The 6,153-nt window shown below is 42.4% G+C and overlaps 1 pseudogene; it reads left to right on the top strand.

Moving 5' to 3' along the window:
- Nucleotides 1-6,153, top strand: part of LOC107749058 (guanylate cyclase soluble subunit beta-2-like) — an 11,819-nt pseudogene that overhangs the window by 845 nt on the left and 4,821 nt on the right.

A 6,153-nucleotide genomic window follows, 5' to 3' on the forward strand; every position in this document is an offset into this window, starting at 1 on the left:
TTTAAAGAGTTTTTATATTTTATATATTTAAAGCGAGTTTTTTGGGCAGTGTAGAGTAGTGCTTGTTGTTTGTAATTTCTCCGATCACAAATGCAGACATGGTTTTATGTTAACGCGGCGCGATGCAACGCAACGCGTAAAAAGACAGTATATAAATCATTATAATCCATAATTATGTCTCCACTGGATGCAACGAATGCCTCGTTTATAATGGGTTTTCATGTTTTTGAATCATCGCTCCGGCCGGACAGGGCATCACAGTATGTGAGGGGCGTAACATTTCCGTCACACGCTTGAGGTATTCGTCCAATCACAACGCACTGCATAGCTGGCCAATCACAGCACACCTCGATAATCTGTGATAATCGTTACATTTATTGCATATTTAAATCTGGAACGTTGCCAGTTGTGACAGAGGTGTTGATGATATGAGTGAGGACTAACCCCTCTGCTTTCACATAGTTTGAAAGCATTGTATTTAAAAATTTCTGCATTGCTGAGCACTAAATAGTTTGAACATTGTTATATTATTGCTCTTTTTATTCTTTTACTCGATGCATCCATTCAGCTCCAGGTCAGACAGGCAGGGGTGACCATTCAGAAAATCGTGCCAGGGTTACAGAGCAGGTGCGGCCAGCTGGATCAATATTTCAACATCTGCAGCATCCGCAAGTTCATTAATAGCCATTTTGTTTTGCGGACGCAAAGAGACAGAATGCCTATGGCTTGGAGAGAGAGACCCATACTAGAACTGAGAGGTGAGAATTCTAGAAAAGGTGATGACTTAATGTATGAACATGTATGTTATGTATGTCTTTTATTACTCTTAATTCTGTATTTCACCTCTTCAGCCATTTATACCTTATTACTGCTGTTCTGTCTAAAATTCAGTTTCCCTTATATGAGCACTACGTATATTCATTGAAATGAGATGTGCACAGCTGGGGGAGCTCCAGGAACAGATTTAACAACCACTGTCTTTGAAGAATGCATTCTGAACCATCAGCTTCCTGAATAATAGCGTGGATGCTTTTTTGACCAACCCCGCATATTGTACAGTCTGTATACTTGATTATTTTATCTTATATTTATTTTCCAGATTTATATATTATACACTTTGAAAAACATTTATTAACTACATTTAGAATCTTACATCTTACCATTGATCAAAATGCATTAACACTGCAATTACAATTGCATAAATAATGCTATGAGATGAACGTTTTAAATCTAGCATTTAAATTAAGCGTAATGGAGGGCTATTGCCTATTGCTGATTTACCTGTTAACTGTGGTTGCTGTGGCAAGTGATCTTGAAGAGAGGCAGAAGTTCTTAAGCTGTCACAGAATTAGAACTTAAATGCAACTGTCGAGCACTCACTTAATTGAGAATTGATGCCACACTGACCAAATTTGAATAAAGTATCTCATTGTGTCCACCTCACATATTTTTGTACCTTTAGGGAATATCAATTAAGCTTGTCTTTTTCTTACTTCCTTCTCCCAGGACAAATGTTATGGATGCCTCCATTGCATTGCATGCTGTACGTAGCGTCACCATTACCTCGCAGCTTGCAGGAGCTGGAGGAGCAATCCATGCACCTCTCTGATATTGCTCCACATGATGCTACACGTGACCTGATCCTGCTCAACCAGCAGCGACTGGCGGAGATGGAGCTCTCCAACCAGCTAGAACGAAAAAAGGAAGAGCTTCATCAGCTCTCAAAACACCTTGAGGAGGAAAAGCAGAAGACGGAGAATCTACTGTATGCCATGCTGCCCAAACATGTGGCCAACCAGCTGAAAGAGGGCAAGAGAGTAGAGGCAGGTGAATCAAAGAAAAAGATGGATGGTTGGGAGAGCAGACAATGCAAAACGTATGGTTTCTGTGAGACAACAGAAGTGTGCCTTATAGTATAAAGATCAACTCTGGCCCTCAAGGTCCACAAAGGCAAAGTTTAGCTCCAACCATGATCATACACACCGGAACAAACATCAATTAAGTAATCAAGTTCTTCAGGATCACTAGAAAGTTACAGGCAGGTGAGTTTGATCAAGTTATATTGGTGTCTCCTCTCCACCAATAAACTGGTGTGTGGTGGGCGTTCTGGCGCAATATGGCTGCCGTCGCATCATCCAGGTGGATGCTGCACACTGGTGGTGGTTGAGGAGACCCCCCCCTTCTATGTAAAGCGCTTTGAGTGCCCAGAAAAGCGCTATATAAATGTAAGGAATTATTATTAAGTTAGGAGCTAAACTTTGCAGGAAAGTGGACCTTGAAAGCTAGAGTTGAGAACTCCTGGTGTAAATCTAGGCAGTCGTTCCTTTTAAATTCTTAAGCCTAAAGTATACTTTGGCTGTTAACATTAGCTACACTCCGCTTTCTTTGTGTCTGTGTGGATGATGTGCATACAACAATTCATAAACGAGGTTTGGAATGTTTTGAAGAGTTCACTGGGTACTGTGCATATGTCAAACTAGTCCATCCACAATCATCCGTGGTTGAGTATACTCTGAAAGTTGCACAGACACAGATGGAGTGGAATAACAGGCTTGAGGCCATAAAAATTACAAATGCACAGCAAGATTCAACAATTGAATCAAGAGTTGAATCAGGAGTGTTAAATGAGGGAGAAATACTAAAAATGCAGTGGTTGGGGGTCCCCGGGACAGGCTTGAGAAGCACTGCTCTAGGGCATCTTTGGCTTAGGATTTGTTTTTCTTTATGCATTTCCTTGGAATAATTCAGTCCATGCTGGACAAAATGCCTCAGGAGGACTTCAAACTGTTTCAAAGACATGGTATAACACATTAATACTCTACTGCTGGGCTCCATGATGCAGAGATCAGAAACCCCTTCCACAAAGGCACTATGAACTTATGGTGTGTATTGAAGTTGCTTATGTCAAAGTGCTGTCTAGAGAGGGTAATTGCGGATTAGGTCTACTTGCAGCTCAGGTGTCATCCAAACATCCTTGTGACAAGTAGGATGGGGCTGAGAGCAGTGGGAGCGAAGTGAGGCCGGAGGAGTGAATGATAATAGCGACACCTGTGCCACTCGCCAGTCTCGGATTCCACGGAGGAGCTCCGGAAGGATAAAAGGAGGAGTGACGATGGTGAAGGATGAGAGAGGACCAGGCCTGGGATACTTAGTTGTGGTTTTGTTTGTTTATGAAGGTAGCCTGTGAGGGGTCTGTGAGTTTTGACAAATGTCTGCCGGTTCCCGCCTTCTTCCCTTAACTATAAACTGTGTTACAATCCAATCCTCCAAACATGTGATGTCTTGGGCCATGGTAACTTAGGCCATGTTACCTCCAAACCAGGCAGTGATTTGCTCTGTGAGAGGACTCTTCACAGCCCCAGTATAGAAAGCACTCAGCCTGCTGTGGGAGACCTTGAACCTGGTGTCATAAGTGGTAGAGGTGCTGATGCGCCCTTTTCACCAAGCTGTTTGTGTGTTGTCCAGCAGAGATCTTCTGTGAGATGGATCCCAAGGTATTTGAAGCTGGTCACCTTCTCGACAGCAGCCACAATGGTTATCAGGAACCGTAGTTCCTCACCTGCTTACCCCCATATTTGACGATAATCTCTTTAGTCTTGGTGGCATTCAGGAAGAGATTGTTAGGATGTCCACTTAGGCCTTCTTGTCATTATTAGTGATGAGGCCACTCTGATGTTGGCAAAGTTCACTTTAGACCCCCCCCTTCTATGTAAAGCGCTTTGAGTGCCCAGAAAAGCGCTATATAAATGTAAGGAATTATTATTAAGTTAGGAGCTAAACTTTGCAGGAAAGTGGACCTTGAAAGCTAGAGTTGAGAACTCCTGGTGTAAATCTAGGCAGTCGTTCCTTTTAAATTCTTAAACCTAAAGTATACTTTGGCTGTTAACATTAGCTACACTCCGCTTTCTTTGTGTCTGTGTGGATGATGTGCATACAACAATTCATAAACAAGGTTTGGAATGTTTTGAAGAGTTCACTGGGTACTGTGCATATGTCAAACTAGTCCATCCACAATCATCCGTGGTTGAGTATACTCTGAAAGTTGCACAGACACAGATGGAGTGGAATAACAGGCTTGAGGCCATAAAAATTACAAATGCACAGCAAGATTCAACAATTGAATCAAGAGTTGAATCAGGAGTGTTAAATGAGGGAGAAATACTAAAAATGCAGTGGTTGGGGGTCCCCGGGACAGGCTTGAGAAGCACTGCTCTAGGGCATCTTTGGCTTAGGATTTGTTTTTCTTTATGCATTTCCTTGGAATAATTCAGTCCATGCTGGACAAAATGCCTCAGGAGGACTTCAAACTGTTTCAAAGACATGGTATAACACATTAATACTCTACTGCTGGGCTCCATGATGCAGAGATCAGAAACCCCTTCCACAAAGGCACTATGAACTTATGGTGTGTATTGAAGTTGCTTATGTCAAAGTGCTGTCTAGAGAGGGTAATTGCGGATTAGGTCTACTTGCAGCTCAGGTGTCATCCAAACATCCTTGTGACAAGTAGGATGGGGCTGAGAGCAGTGGGAGCGAAGTGAGGCCGGAGGAGTGAATGATAATAGCGACACCTGTGCCACTCGCCAGTCTCGGATTCCACGGAGGAGCTCCGGAAGGATAAAAGGAGGAGTGACGATGGTGAAGGATGAGAGAGGACCAGGCCTGGGATACTTAGTTGTGGTTTTGTTTGTTTATGAAGGTAGCCTGTGAGGGGTCTGTGAGTTTTGACAAATGTCTGCCGGTTCCCGCCTTCTTCCCTTAACTATAAACTGTGTTACAATCCAATCCTCCAAACATGTGATGTCTTGGGCCATGGTAACTTAGGCCATGTTACCTCCAAACCAGGCAGTGATTTGCTCTGTGAGAGGACTCTTCACAGCCCCAGTATAGAAAGCACTCAGCCTGCTGTGGGAGACCTTGAACCTGGTGTCATAAGTGGTAGAGGTGCTGATGCGCCCTTTTCACCAAGCTGTTTGTGTGTTGTCCAGCAGAGATCTTCTGTGAGATGGATCCCAAGGTATTTGAAGCTGGTCACCTTCTCGACAGCAGCCACAATGGTTATCAGGAACCGTAGTTCCTCACCTGCTTACCCCCATATTTGACGATAATCTCTTTAGTCTTGGTGGCATTCAGGAAGAGATTGTTAGGATGTCCACTTAGGCCTTCTTGTCATTATTAGTGATGAGGCCACTCTGATGTTGGCAAAGTTCACTTTTTCCATGATTTGTTGGAGCTGTGTTTGGTCGTGCAGTTGCTGGTGTCAAGGGCTTAAAGCACATGGGGGCATCTAGTCAGGAAGGAGGGTTCAGTCCAAGGTTCTGAAGCTTTTTGTGAAGAGACAATGGCGTTAAAACCAAAGATGTAATCTACAAACAGCATCTGCATGTAGTTCCCTTTCCTCTGATCAAGGTGGGAAAGGGAAACGTGTAGGGTGTGGTTAATAGTGTCATCTGTAGGGTTGGGTATCGTTTGGTTTTTTTCGATACCGGTGCCAAATCGATACTTTTAAAACAGTTCCGGTGCCTAAACGGTGCCTGAACCGATACTTCTTAATAAATAAATAAATAAATAAAAATTCCCCCCAAAAATTAAGGATTGGCCATTAGCACTATAAACGCATGATGTCTGTTTCTGGACGCCAGAGGGCACCCTCGCACAGAAAATCCACATATCCAGTCACAGAAGTAGAGAATTCATGACCCTCCAGGAAATCCCTTATATGGACAAAGGCATGGCTATTATAGCTGTAACTGAGTAAACCGAACATATAAACGTTTTGAATAAAACAAAGACAATAAACACTCGACTGCGACAATATAGTTTATCTGTGTTATTTAAGCCATCTCTGGTATTTTCATAATAATTAAGTATATTTATAATCCATTGCTAATCGATGTATTCTTTTTAAAGTAGCCTATGGAACATATTTTCTGCCTCATTCTGTGACAAGAAGCCACATCAGATCACAAAAGGAAGCATTTGACTGGTGTTGTGGAGTAAAAAGGTTATAATGTTCTCTTTTGTTGGACAACAGGTTTAGAAATGTGAATACAAGGAAAGTTTAGCTTTAGGCATTTTAATTTAAAGGGGTCATATGACGTTGCTAAAAAGAACATTATTTTGTGTATTTTGTGTAATGCAATGTGTTTATGT

The sequence above is a fragment of the Sinocyclocheilus rhinocerous genome, unplaced genomic scaffold (genome assembly GCF_001515625.1).
Source record: "Sinocyclocheilus rhinocerous isolate Xijiao unplaced genomic scaffold, SAMN03320098_v1.1 scaffold1522, whole genome shotgun sequence".
Classification (NCBI taxonomy): Eukaryota; Metazoa; Chordata; class Actinopteri; order Cypriniformes; family Cyprinidae; genus Sinocyclocheilus; species Sinocyclocheilus rhinocerous.